Source organism: Orbicella franksi, chromosome 10 (genome assembly GCF_964199315.1).
Source record: "Orbicella franksi chromosome 10, jaOrbFran1.1, whole genome shotgun sequence".
NCBI classification, from domain to species: Eukaryota; Metazoa; Cnidaria; class Anthozoa; order Scleractinia; family Merulinidae; genus Orbicella; species Orbicella franksi.
This window is the reverse complement of record NC_138154.1, coordinates 14177561-14192081: the sequence shown is the minus strand read 5'-3', so window position 1 is coordinate 14192081 and position 14521 is coordinate 14177561. Positions and strand designations below refer to the sequence as shown.

The window sequence follows — 14521 nt, the reverse complement described above, 5'->3', positions numbered from 1 at the left end:
TGAACAAGATTTACTTGCTTTAAATCATCCCTATCGGCTTGATAATCATGGAATTTCTAAACTAACCTTTACACACTCGCCCCCAATAAGTGAATCGGAAATGAACGGAAAACTCAGCAAAAGGGCTGTCGATGGATCATCCTTGTGGCGCAAATGTAACAGAGTTTGTTTAAACTCAAAGGAGCTTCGAAAGGTAAGGAGATTTTAAGTACAGCTTCCGTTTGAGTTCACATAAAGGCTGAACTTGTTGTTTCAATACACCTCTCACAAAGTGCAGTTCAGTAGATTCATTTCTTTCAGTGAGTCAACAAGAAAAGTGAAAACTGGAAATATTTCTACCGCTTTCGGTTCATTTTATGTTGTTTGCGTGTAGGTAGCCAAATTCGAACGCTTTTTACCGTCAAAGGTCAAAATGTACAGACAAAACAGGGAGACTCAAGTGAAGTTTTACACGCAAGTTAAAATTTATCAAGGCTTTTTAGCACTGGAATTAGGTTCCTAACCTAGTGCATGCAGTGAAAATGATTTCCTGTACAAAGTGGAATGGAACAGGTAGAAAAGTGTAATCTACAATCAATATCAATGTCATTGTATTTTACTTCAAGCTCTTTAGATATAACTTCTAAATTATCATCACGCCTGAAATTTTAAACTGAATGGCGAAAAATAGTTCCGAAAACACATTTGTCTGGGAAATCGCTTACTATTTCCAAATCCTTTATTTCCCAAAAGAAGTAGAGATTGATGGCATTTTTTTATTTGTAAAAGATGTGAAGAGAATAGCTTTGCGTGGGATTTCGTCAAATTAAATTAAACACCACCCTTATTGTGATTATTGTAGCTATTCGACTTGGTCATTTGGCTTCTAATCAAATGACTGTTTTAGAAGACAATGATAACATTGTTCGCTTCCCACAGAGCTGGAAAGGCAAACGGTTCTATCTTTCACACGGCTTATTTAAAATCATGATTTTGACTAGCTTTTATCCATTTCAGCGTTATTGTCAAGGTCAAACTGAGTAAAAGAGCCTTTTTTATCAAGTTCAGTTGAATGTTAAGTTGAAACAAACTTGGAGGGTTTTTTTGTTCAATCAACAGAATGGCACCGGGGAAGGAAGTCAGCTGGAAAAAATTGTTTGTGTGAAAGGTATGATTTGCATCTACTTAGCTTTTATACGTACCAGAGGGTTCCCTCGCGGGCGGCGGTAAAACGCTTAGGGATGTTTTGGGATCGGGAAACGTCTGTTGTACCCAGGGTATAAACCGGCCGGACACTGCTGTTGTTGCTGTTTGTTCAGTTTGTGGACGGTTAAAGGTACTGTGCATTTCCGGCGCTCTTGCGAAAAAGTTTACCGAAGGTCTCTTGTAATGAGAGTTTTATTAGGGGCTTTCAATGGCCTTTATCCTTCTCGATTCTTCGAAGCACTGCCGTTTGCACCAACTTTTATTGCCACTGGCGTCTCTACTGATTTTAGTCCACTGTACTCATTGTAGTACAACTCTCAGGCTTCCAGCTAAGAGGGTTTTAATGGCGTTAACCGTTAGCTGCAAAAAAGCTAAAATTTTAGTCATTAGCCGTAAAAGCCACCACTAGCTCCACTGAGACCCTCAGCTAAAGACCCAATACGCAGACATGTTTTGGGTTTAATTACTGAGCGGGGAAACTAAAAAGACCTCCCAGGGACCAAGGGATGAAGATAAATAAATATATGATATATGATAATCAGCCAATGAGAACGATGGCGGAAGATACAGTAGAGCCCCGGTAACTCGAAAGTCCCATTTTCCCTTGGATTTGACTCCACTTTTCAGTCGTTTTAACTCGGTTAACTCGAACTCGGATAACTCGAATTTCCCGCTAACTCGAACTAAATTTCGTCTCCCGTGATAAAAATTTACCCCGATAACTGGAATTCTGGTTCATGTGTGTCATCCCAGTTAGCTTCTCTTGTCGTGTAAGAGGTACAAACACTCAAAACTAACACTACATTACAGGTGCATAATCGTGTTGCACTTCTGACGAGATAAGTTTTATTTGCACTGTACTGTATAGTCTGTATCAGCTGAAGTGCTGAAAAATCAGTAAATTGTCAATTATTAACATGACGAGTTGGATATTCAATCAACCCCGATAACTCGAATCCCCGCTAACTCGAACTACTTTTCGTTTCTCTTCAGAGTTCGAGCTACCGGGTTTCTACTGACATTTAGTCATAACTCAAGGAGGAATGCAGCAGAATTTTGAGTAACAAGTGGACAAAAACTTTGTACCGAGATTATTTGCATCATATTGCAAACTTTTGTGTGACTGTTTTAAATATCTTCTCAAAAGAAATCATTTATGACAACACAAAATGTCGAAAACAAAAATTTTGAAGTTCATATGAAACACTTGAAAGTACTGGTGAAATGACACTGATGATGAAATTTCACATGTGTTTGCACAATTTCTCTGAAATTCATTTTCTCGAGTGCCCATGCGAACTTGTCTTTGGTGTTATTTCAGGCAATTATTTATATCCTCAGGATTTAGAAAATGCAAAAAGGATTTTAATATACGTAACATTATTCTGCTACAAGATTTTTGTTCACTAAAAAGCTGAAATTGTTCGATTTTCTATCGTATTTCGGACGGAGTACACGCGAGCCATTTTGCTCTGAAAGTGTAAACAAACAAATCACAAACATGCGTCGATGTTTCTTTAGAATGCAGGAGCGCAATAAACACAGTCCCCGTGACTTTCTTCGATGAAGGCCTCCCTATATTTAGTTTTGTTCCTACGTAATCCCATATATTGATTTCGTTTTTTGTACCCCACGGTCCACCAGGCCCTCTCGGCCCACCGGGACTTACTGGTCCCCAAGGCCCTCCCGGCCGAGGGAAGAAAGGAACAAGAGGTCCACCCGGTCCCCGGGGAAAGCGAGGAAGGAGAGGATTTCCAGGACCCCCTGGGGCCGCAGGAAACCGTACCGGAGGATATCGTTTGGGTAAGAGTGGAACACACGTGTGTAGAAGTCGTAAAACGAAACCCAGAGTAATCACTCTGGCCAATCACAGTAATGTGAACCAATGCAAGCGAGAGATCTCGTGTAACCGACAAAAAACGCGGGAAAACGTCAGCGAGTAAGTCGCCATTGGGTTTATTTTTACGTCTGATTGGTTGGGAAAGTGGCACGAGTTTCTTGAGCCAATCATTATGATGCAAAACCGAAACAAATGTAAATTACTTTGGACCCTCAAGTGAAAACTATTACCGTGTTGTCATGTGATCTGTGCTTTTTACCAAAACAGTAATGTTTATAGTGTTATAACTGATACTTTGTCGTGGGGCAAAATGATATTGAGATCTACGGGGAATAGTTATGATGGTATATTTAAAGGTATTATAAAGCATTATATCGACTATGAAATCCCTCGGGATTTCTGCCCCGGGAAAGGTAACGGGAAATTAAACCAAACCGGACAAAGAAAATTTTTGATCTTGGTGCACCCGGGAGCTCAGATCACTGTCGCTCTAACTAGCTGAGCTATAGTCCGTTCCAGCCGATTGGTTTGCTCGGAGGCAACGCGAAAAAACGGCAAGAAACTGAACAGTGAGGGTATTTGGGCTCGTGAACAAGTCAACTTAGCTGCAAGGGAAGCTGGGACTAGGTCATGGTAATTAGATAGTGAATTTGCGGCAATACAGATATATACTACGAAATCAAAGCCCAATTTTCTCCAAATATTTATGACCTGATTTGGTTAAAGCTGCAACACAAACGTAAGGTTGATAAGTACAATTTTAGATCAAACTTTATCGCACGAGTAGTCAAGCTTCTGACTGTCATATGTAAATGTTCCTATTGGGGCACATGCTAGATAGAGAAGGTATAAGTTCATTTTTTTGTCCAAGTTTCTGTTCATTGCTTTTCGAAGCAGCACTGAGTAGCTGCGTTTTGGATGCTGTGCAGTTGTAAAAGTTATTCAGTGAACAATGACCACAAAAAGCACAAACTATTTTCTTCCAGAAAAACCGCATTTCATTTCAAAACCTTCTTCCTCTGTGGTGACAGTCAGAAACAAGATGTCATATTACCGTGTAAAGCAGCTGGGTTCCCACAGCCGGTAATCACGTGGTATAAGAATGGTCACCTGATAGAAGATAGACAACAAGTCAAGGCAGGGCGTGGTCTGGAATTCAGGGAAATCCAGTTTGAAGACCGCGGTATGTACACTTGTACAGCGGAGAATCTGTTTGGAAGAGATCAGCTATCAGTTAACGCAACTGTACAAGGTATGGAGAGTAATAGATATCTTCATTGCTCTTCATTGCTCTTAGAGATTTCGGCCACAAACAAGACACTTGCGCGAAACCTTCCCCCAGTTACGCCATTAGGCCATTTGCCGATATTTTCTAACCCAAGTGCCCAAGAATAATGATATCTATTCGAACGTAACCCCTGCTATTTCGAACTGTTTTCTCCCTGAGGGATCGAATTAACGGGGTTCAACTGTGCCGATATTTAAATAACCAAAGAGTATAATGCAAATTAGCCATTACATAAATGAGCTGGCTCCAAGAGTCCTTTGATTGCACCCAATGTTAGCATTTAAGTAATCACTAATATAGTTTTAGCCAAGCCTAAAAGCCAAGTTACTGATTACAATAAGTTTACTATAAAGGAAAAGAGCATTTGTTTTTCTTGGGCCAAAAACTCAACGACTGTACGATTGTGGGCACGTAATTGTTCGGCGTGTGGTTTCACTATTTTTTTCCAGCTAACAAAAAAGAGGCTATCAAATAAAGCGTATCCAGTTTTTCCACGATTGTAGAATTTACGTACTCTTTCTTTGCTTTATTCGAAAACTATCAAAAGTAAAAAGGACCCGCCAGGGGTTAATTCGCCCCGAGTGTTTGCCTTTGTACGTACCCCCTCCTTCTCCCCAAGAATAATAACCCGGTTGAACCGGTTTGAATCCAATCGAAAACCAGTGCAGTGGTCAACTTAAAAAAAAAAACATGTGACCTTGATGAGCTCTAAACCTGAGCCCGTGATATGGTCAAGTGATATTGGTCAGCGAATACCTCGTTTAGACAGGTGTCAATTGACCATAACATGGATGTCCAATAGGAAACACGAATACCTCCACTATAGAATTACACTACAACAAGTTCAATTTATTACACAATGCTTTACCTCTAAAAGTTTGTACTTTTATGGTTTAACACAGTACCAGCAAAATTTGTGATGAAACCAGAGAAATCTGTAACCGCTTACAAAACGTGGGACACCGTTCTCAAGTGCAATATTTTTGGCTACCCCACCCCTGAAGTTAAATGGACAAAATCACACGAGAAACTTCCCGTGGGCCGACATGTTATCTCTGGTAACACGCTTACGATCAAAAACATGACAGAGGAAGATGCAGGTGTTTACACATGCTGGGGAACCCAACAGTTGGACCGTGATGATTACTTCAGTCCAGTATCAATAACGATCGATGTTGAAGACGTAGGTAAGCTAAGAATCTGAAAAGTGAAAATGACTGCGACAGCTGAAGGTAGAGTATTTTTTCTCAATTTATCAAAACATCAGATCTTCAAGGTGTGGTTCTGAATAAGGTGCCACTTAATCTAACCTTATGGAACTGAATTCACCGATCAATAGGTTCTCATCTCATGACTTGCTTTTGCTTTTTTTTTAGCTAAGGGAAAAGCCAGACTACATTTTTGTTTTTCTCAACCTGTTTATAAGTGTTTCAGTGTTTATTTCATTTCGGAAACATCGACATTCTAGAGAAAACAAAACTACTAGTTTCCCGAAGACACCACGACGTTTTATCAAGAAATATGCATTACTTTTGATTTAAAAGCGAGAGCCAACGATAATGTTTTCTCGTTTCTTCAGTGAATCCGCACATTGTTTCAAGTCCTGCCAGTGAAATTCAAGTAAAGAGTATCGGCGATTCAGTCAATTTAGCTTGTTCTGCTGAAGGCTCACCTCTTCCTGATGGCAAATGGTTCAAGAACGGGCGACTTCTTGCTCCGACGGCAATACGTCAAGTAAAAGACAGGACAAATATTGAATTTGTCATTGATCAGTTCAAACCGAGGGACTCTGGAGTCTACACGTGCTTATTCTACAATGAAAAGAACTGGACAGCGGAAGCTAGTACAAACCTAAGTATGTACATGTAATTTACTTGCTTAGTTATAGGTATCAATGAACACATTTTCCCAACAAACCGTACTATCGAAAAAACCACTTTTCATGGGAAAATGACCGCATGTATTTTTTTTCACGTTTTCGGCATCTTGACCCAGTCGAGCAAAGAGTGGATAACATTATCTACCGGATACTGATTACTATCCGGTGGATAAGTGTTAATTTGGCAAAATAAACCGCGCCATCCACTAGATATATAGGGATTTATCTGGTGGATAACATTATCAAACACAGAGCTTTTCTTTGAAGTCTGAAAAAGGTACCTTTTCCTCTCTTTAGACTCAGCACTTTTTGACCTAAAACTAGGCCTCAGGGTAACTGAAGTTTGGGAAGGGGGCTCTCCCCTTACTTCAATTACCCCGAGGTCTGGTTTTGAGTTTAAAACAGGAAGTCTGAAGTGCGGTGAAGGGACCTTCTCGACACTTGAAACTTCCCCTTGATTGAAAATCAAACTTGATTCACAACTAGACCCCAGAGTTATTCTTGTAATTGCACTAACCCAATCTATTTGTCTGTCGTTTTAAGCGATAGTGAATTGTGGTGATCCTGGTGCTCCAAGTAATGGACAAAGACTTGGCTCAAGTTACTGGACTGGTGAATCTGTGACGTTCATTTGTCATCCGGGATACCGCTTGATTGGACCGGTCGTTAGACGGTGTTTGCCGTCTGGTGACTGGAGTGGTGTACAGCCTTCATGTATCTTTGGTATGAGGAGTTGATGATGTATGTAATGATGTTATAATAGGATTGCAATACTTGGACGAAGTCGAGGGTTTAGTGTGCCGGTCTTGTTTGTAATACGGAGGTTCCATTCGACCAAAAGTACTTTTTTGAACAGTGGTGAGTAGTGGAAAACTATTTGTCCGAATTTCCAGGAGCGGAGAAACGGGACATTTTGGAGATTTCTGATCCTTTGATTTTCTTTCCAAAACTTCTAGAAATTTTGGCTGAGTGGTTCTCGTTTTAGAATTTTAACAATTCTCACATTTTCCTGAAATTATCCCCGTAAATCTTTGTATCATTTGCCTTCCACTCGAAAGTTTCACAATAGTTAGGTCCTTTACGAACTTCAAGGTAAAGGCAAGTTAGATAAGTTTACATGCAGTGAATCATACTTTGGGTAGCGATCAAACTCACAGCATGAAAGTGAAACTTTGTAGCTCGAAAGCATTTTAATTAAACAACACTCATGAAGTGTCCTCTTTCCATTTTCTTTATTGACAGGGAAACACTACGCAACGCAGCCATCTTTTGTAACGTTGTCTGACAAGGTTGATTCACTAGAAACAAAGTTGAACAAGTCTGAAGGTTGGCTGTCCAACAGGGTTGATTCATTGAAAAAAGATCTGTCCAACAAACTTGATTTCCTGGAAATGAAGTTGAATAAGTCTGCAGATTTCATGTCCGGCAGAGTTGATTCACTGAAAATAGATTCGTCCAACAAGGTTGATTCACTGGATAGAAAGTTGAACAAGTCTGCAGCAATGCTGTCCGACAGGGTTGATTCACTGAAAATTGAGTCGTCGAACAAGCTTGATACATTGGAAAGAAAGATGTTCAGGTCTGAAAGTTTGCTGATCAACAGGGTTAATTTACTGGAAACCAGAAAGTTGGATAAGTCCGCTGCAGGTTTGCGTGCCTTTATTTATCTAGATCGCTCGAAAAGATAACTCAGGATCGAAAGAGAACGAAGAACGAGAAGAAACGAGGCCACCGAAACGCACTTAGCCACTGAATGTATTATCTGCTAAAACTTTTCCAAAAAACGTGTTCCCTTAGTGACCCGAAGTTTGCTATTCGGACCGCTTAGATGGGCCAGTGAACGAACTAATCTGGGCTAATTGATCGTGCTAGCGATCCAACTCACAACAATAACATTCTTCTCCTCGTAAGCATTTTCACTAACACCCATGATTTGTCCTCTTTTAAATTTAATTTTAACAGGGAAGCACTATGCGCAGCAGTTATACCTTGACAGGGTGTCCAAAAGGGTTCATTCACTGGAAAGAAAGTTGGAGTCTACAGGTTTGCTTGCTTTCAGAATTTATAGTATTTAGTGAACTCATAACACAACACGACGGACATATCTCCCTTGTAAAATACTGTAAGGTACAACCACGTACAGTAAACTATCAACATAGCTCGATAAAAAGGGATTTACTTCAGTGTATTCTGTTTTAAGTAGCTTCTGGTGTCTAAAAAAACGCGACTGCACGCTGAAAGTATATAACTGCTATAAATCGTTGAAAAAGTGATAATGCTCCATGCAACTGTATAATACTCAATGTATTTTATGCCACCGCGTGTACAGTAGTTACCAGAGGTCCCATACACCGTATTTCTACGTACTATCGAAGTTGTGTTTCTTTGAGTTTGATTTTGTGTCGACTTCTGATTTAGGTTTGGAGACTACCATAAGAGGAGAACTTATGTTAAATTTTTGAAAATTTGGCCTAAAAATCAAACTTCTTTCCTCTACTTTGTTGATAACCCCGCCCAAAACACAATGAGACGTCGCAGTAAATGCGGTAAATGCAATAAATCTTAAGCGGCTTGCGTTTTACGTGGTAATAAATTCGTGAATCTGAGTATCAGGCCTCCCCTTATCTTACCTCTTCTCTTCAGACTACGCTCTACGGTTCACGGGAAAAACAACTAATGGTTTCGTCATCAAGCATGGCATGAGAAGCCTCACAGCCGTGACATTGTGTGTGTGGATTAAAAGCAGAGATAACAGAAACGGGGCAGCGCTAAGCTATGCTGTGCCTGGAAGTGACAACGAATTGCTCGTGGAAATTCAGCGGGGCGAAGTTTTCTTCTGGGTGGCAAGCAGTTACGGGTAAAAACATTTTCTACGTACCCGAAAGGTCGACAATTGTGATTAGCTTTTCAGGGTTTGATGGAAACGGCAGTACATTACTTGCATTTATTACATCAGCAGACACGAGTATTTTACTTAAAAAATACACCACTCGTAACATCCATACGTAAAGTACATTTTTTGCTTCGCGCTTGGGCCGCAAATGACACTGCACTGGCGCAAATAAACAATATTCCCAAAAAACGTCATGTTATTCCCTTATTAAAAGCCCTACCGAAAGTATACATTTTACTCAAGATTTTCATTGTTTCAAGCAGCCCAAAACCTATACCTGTTTGCGACACAAAGACTGAACGTATCCAGAATAATTGGATTTTTATAGACATGAACAGAACCTAAAGGCTGGTTCACACGGCGCAAATGGATCCAAATGCAAACGAATTTCACTTTGACACTTTCACACACTTAACGTTAACGCAAGGAAGGTACGAAACACATGCGCAGACGATCCATAAGTCTTTTTTCATGCTGGTGTACGAGACTGAGGCTTGAAGCTTACGTTTGCATTTGTTTCAGCGTTGCCCCAGTTCACGCGTTAAATGCAAACGGAAGCCCAAATTTTTCCATTTCTTAGGTCGACGCTTGTACGTGTTAAGTTAGTTCTACACGTGTATTTCCTTGCATTTGCATTTACAATAATTTGCGTTTGCACACACTTTTACACACACTTTATTTCAACTGCATTTAGAAATTAATACAAGAGTAAAATTGATCCGCCAGTAGCATAAGGCTAATCTAGGCGGACCCCACACGTGAGAACCACGCTAAATTCTTTCCTGCTTTCTTAGAAGGAGAACTTCTGTTCATGTAAATGACGGGAGATGGCACCACATCTGCACAACGTGGGAGAGTACCTTTGGAACTTGGCAGTTGTTCAAAGATGGCGACCGTGCTTGTTATGGTAGCCGTCACAAAAAAGGTAGAGTTTTCCATACCAAGTAATTAGCCCCTTTTCTAAATATGGCCCTTGAACTACAGTAAGAATCCACGTGTAAAGAACCAACATGTAGTGGTTTAAGAGCCTACTGGCAGAAATTTATCATTTTAATGTCCAAAAATATAAGAGCCTGTTTAGCCAAGCAAAATCAAGCAGGTTATTATATGTGGGTTACAGTTAAATTATGAACTCTTGTTATAGGTGCATTCTGTAATCAGTTGAGCCAGGCCTATCATAATACAGTTAAGAATAAATACTGTACATTAAAGGACCAAACCCAAGCTTATTTATTTTTCTCGTAATCAACAACCATATCTCCTTTATAGAAATTAAAAATCTAATCGAGAACCTAGTAGCCACTTAGCCTAAATAGGCAATAACTACTCCAAAATACAAGAACCTGTTTTGCCAGACAAAAAATGTAGGTTCTTACATGTAGGTTTTTACTGTAGTTTAATACTTCTTTGTAGAATTAATGTAACAGCTAGTACACCACTGTAAATGCTGCAATCTGATTGGCTGCGCTATCGTACACTGTCTCAGCCAATGGTGCACAGCGGCTTGAGGTCGTGTCCAAAATGGCGACGTTTTCTTGTTTCTCCGGAGTTCGAGAGAAAGAGTTAGAAATATTACTGAATATTTAACCAACCGAAAAGACTAAAAGAAGGACATTCACGGTAACGCGACTTTGAAAACTTCAAAACATCAAGCTCAAGTGAACTAATGATTGCCCGAACACAACTAAAATATTCAAATGTAAATTCAATCCGCGCGCAATTTCAGGTTAGAATTCTACTTAAAACTCTCACTACCTTTTGCGTTTCATATCCCTTCTGGCTGCCGTAAAAAGCTGGGTGCTAATTATGGGCAAAGCCTGGAAATGGGACTTTGATCGATTACAGGTATAATGGGCCATTTTACCACCGTTTTTGCACCAAAACTGATAACGTTGTTTTTCAATTTGCTACGTCAGAATGCGGTCGATATCCAAAACCGTCTGTTGTGCGCATAGGTCTACCCTAGCTCTACTGTCTGCTTATCAAGAATATCTGGCGACATTTAAATTAATGACGTCACAAGTGGTGCAAAAAGCACGACCACTCAGCGCCCGTATATGGGATGTTGTCGGAGAAGGGTTAAATAAAAAAAGAAAAAAAAACTAAATCCATTGTTTTGCCAAACATTTTTGTAGGGCACGTGATCCGTGGCAATGGAGCCCTGGTACTGGGACAAGAGCAAGACTCAGTAGGAGGTTCCTTTCACGCACATGAAAGTTTCTCCGGTGAAAAGACGGGTGTCAACATCTGGGATCACGTGCTAGATCGTCATGAGATTTTTGGCTTATCTACGTTGTGCCGAACCGGAGCGGGAAACGTGTTTCAGTGGAGCGACTTTAAAGCTCATGTAAAAGGCTCTGTGCAGATAGTTAAACCATCATGTTAGCAGAGTTGAAACCTACACGAAAATTTTGGTTCCCGCACTTAGTACATTATGCACTTCTGTTGATGTCGGTGATATGTAAGCTCTCTGAGGTGTAAAACATTAAAGATAAACATTGAAAACTATCAATATGATTGTAATTCCTCGGATTAGTTTTAATGCCCCTCAGTTACAATCTCAAACTATTTTGCCTCCATTACTCATCCGGACACACATCGTTATTCTGAACTGGGCGCGTTTGACAACCAAGCCACCTCGCCATTTATTCAACGTGAACAGATGTTACAAAGATTCGAAAACTATGAGTGAAGTGAGGAAACTACGTGCGCCAAAACCGGACACGAAAACCCCTAAAAAGTACCAGGTGGAAGAATATAGGGGAAGGTGTGCCCCCGACCAAGACAGTGGTGCTACCCTTTGGGTTTTTAAGGTATCCTTCGGGATGATCACAAATTAAATTTTCAGTTGGTACCAAAGATTCTGACCCTGTTTCTTGCCCTTTCACTTTGCTCCTTAGCAGATTTCTGCTGCGTTTCAAACATTTTTCGTTTTGCGCTTAAATCACCAATGATGACTGTTTTGTAAAAAAAGAAGTATTTGCCAACGTTTCCGGTATCAAATGCAGCTTCCGTGATTAAGAGGCTGGAGAAAGTTACCTCTAAACTACAACAGTATCTATTATATTAGTACATGGCAAACAAAATGTTCGCAAAATGGGAAGCCGGGAAACCACAAACTGGTCTTGTTAAAACAATGGATAACTCAACAAAGAAAAATGAAACTGGAAGGAACGTATTAAAAGTAAGCTGAGTTTCGGCAGTCTTCTCTTAGCAGTTTATCTACTACCTTTACCCACTGAAGTGGTAACAAGATAAACCACTGGAAACACAACAGATGGTTAAACATTCAAACGAAAAAGAAGAGATTACGAGGGCAAAAGAAGTGTGCAGTTAAACTCCTAGTAATGGCCAAGATGCTTTACACGCGGCTGTTATTGTTTTGGTTTACACGATAGCGAGGTTTCTATTGTATTCCAGGACTGTGCAGCACGCAAAGCATCCTGGCCAAAAAATTGGCACTTATCTTGAAAACTGTCATTAACTCTTCCCCATTCCCACCGCCTTGGAAGGCATGATTCTATTCAAGACCGGAAGAGGCGTAAAGTACCTCACTATCTTAGGCCGTCCACATGACGTCGCGGAGAAATTTGAAAATGCAGTTTTATTTCTACGGCGGGGCCTAGCGCCCACACTAATCCGTTATGAACACAGAGCTTTACGAAAACGCTCTTCAAACAGGAAGAATTTGAAAATGCAGGCTTTGCGTTTTAGTGTGAACGGTAACATTTTCAAAACACGGCTTTTCGAAAATGATGGCGTCACGATAATCATGAGATTTCCCTTCCAAGGGTTCCCTCAAGCACAAATTCAAAACGTCCGGTGATTTGTTTTGGAGGCGATTCATGTAAATAACTCTTTTCACATATTCCGAAGTTAATATGCCATTTAAAAGCTACGTGAATGCAGATTTCGCGGTACGTCAAGATTTAGAGGCCATGATACGTTAAAACGCAGAAAGATCATGTCGTTTTTCACCAGAATTACCATAAAATTGCAACACGATCCAGTCATCTTTCAATCCGGCCCAAAATGCTCTCGGCACTTCATTGAAAGTTTCATCCTAGTTAAGCAACGTTTTCGAGCGGTAAACTATGGAATATCCCACGAATCACTTGTATTTTCTCGTTATACACACAAGCCTTTAGGCAAGTGTGTGTACCGTGAAAATACAAGTGACAAGTGGAATATTCAATGGTATACCACGAGAGAACGTTGCATAACTATTTTATACCATGCCATAGAGGATAAAGTGGCCAACAATCAACGCGACATATCGCGTGGCGGTCCATGGGAAGTACCGTCGAATAAACAACGGCTTTCCTGTATTCTGATTGGCTGTATTTCCTATGGCGTGGTATAAAAATGTGTTTTCTTATTAGCCTTTAGAGGCGCTAAAACTCATAAATCATGGATTCCACTACAAAAATATTATGCAGAGCCGGTGTTAGAGCAAGTAGTGATGGAAGATTGTTTTCCAGGCCAATTTCAGCGCCCGCTCGCATGATTTACTAATTGTTGGATGTCCGGCTTATGTTTGTGGTTTCCTCTTTGTCAAGGCCATCACCGGTGTGTTAAACACCCGGGGGGACTCTCATATAAAAAGTGGAGAAAGCTGTGTTGGTAACTCTTAGAGTGTTGAGCCTGAAAAGGTCCTCAGTGGGAGCTTTCGAGGTACCTTTTAGGGTATTGAGCTGAAAAAAATATGATAGGAGATAATGTGCTGTCTAAGAATTGGTACCTGCTAGGGGTGAAATAAATTTCAAGCCACGCCCACAAAACAGGATCTTCATACCTCTTATCGGTTCTTTTAAAAATTTGCCACGAGCACCCCTGTCCTATTTTTGGAAGTCTCCCTGGGTTGGAAGCGAACAATGTTATTCACTCATGGTCTCCTAAAATAGTCATTTGAACACAAGCCAAGTGAAATATAGACTTACAAGTCGGATATTCGCTGAGGAAGCCACAGTAATCACCATAAGTCTGTTAGTGGGTTTAATTTGTCAAAATCCCACGCAGAGCTACTCTTTTCACATATTTTACAAATGAAAAAGCCATCATTCAATTTCTACACAAATCTTGGTATTGATCCAGCGCTTCTTTTCGAAAAGAAAGGACTTGGAAATAAGTGACGTCCCGGATAAATGTGTTTTCGGAATTATTTTCGCTATTCATCCCTTTTATAATAGAATGCGTCCCCGCGGGGTTATGGTACCTAAAAAACACTCTTTTACGCTTTCTTCAGTCCATGGTTTTATGATCAAGTTCCCAGTGAGTACCTTGTCGAGAGTACCGAGGTAGTTCAAGGCAAAACCCAGACATATCTGTATTTAATGCAATGTCTGTTATTATGGTGCAATGCCTTTAATTTTAGTTTATAGCTATGAGTTACGACAGTGCTTTTTTTAATCAAAAGCGTGTTGAAAAAAAAAAAAA

The 14521-nt window shown here is 40.3% G+C and overlaps 1 pseudogene across 1 annotated transcript in view; it reads left to right on the top strand.

Annotated features, from left to right (window-relative positions):
- LOC145499288 (uncharacterized) overlaps positions 1–11865 on the top strand; it is an 18892-nt pseudogene extending 7027 nt beyond the window's left edge. Inside the window, exons 2-13 of the transcript XR_014050911.1 lie at positions 1–193; positions 1099–1147; positions 2830–2988; positions 4012–4277; positions 5216–5500; positions 5893–6168; positions 6736–6915; positions 7435–7839; positions 8155–8235; positions 8836–9049; positions 9880–10010; positions 11221–11865. The exon at positions 1–193 is cut by the window's left edge and continues 174 nt beyond it. The product of XR_014050911.1 is annotated as an uncharacterized LOC145499288 (transcript). The remainder of the gene's footprint in view (positions 194–1098; positions 1148–2829; positions 2989–4011; positions 4278–5215; positions 5501–5892; positions 6169–6735; positions 6916–7434; positions 7840–8154; positions 8236–8835; positions 9050–9879; positions 10011–11220) is intronic.
- The last annotated feature ends 2656 nt before the right edge of the window (positions 11866–14521 follow it).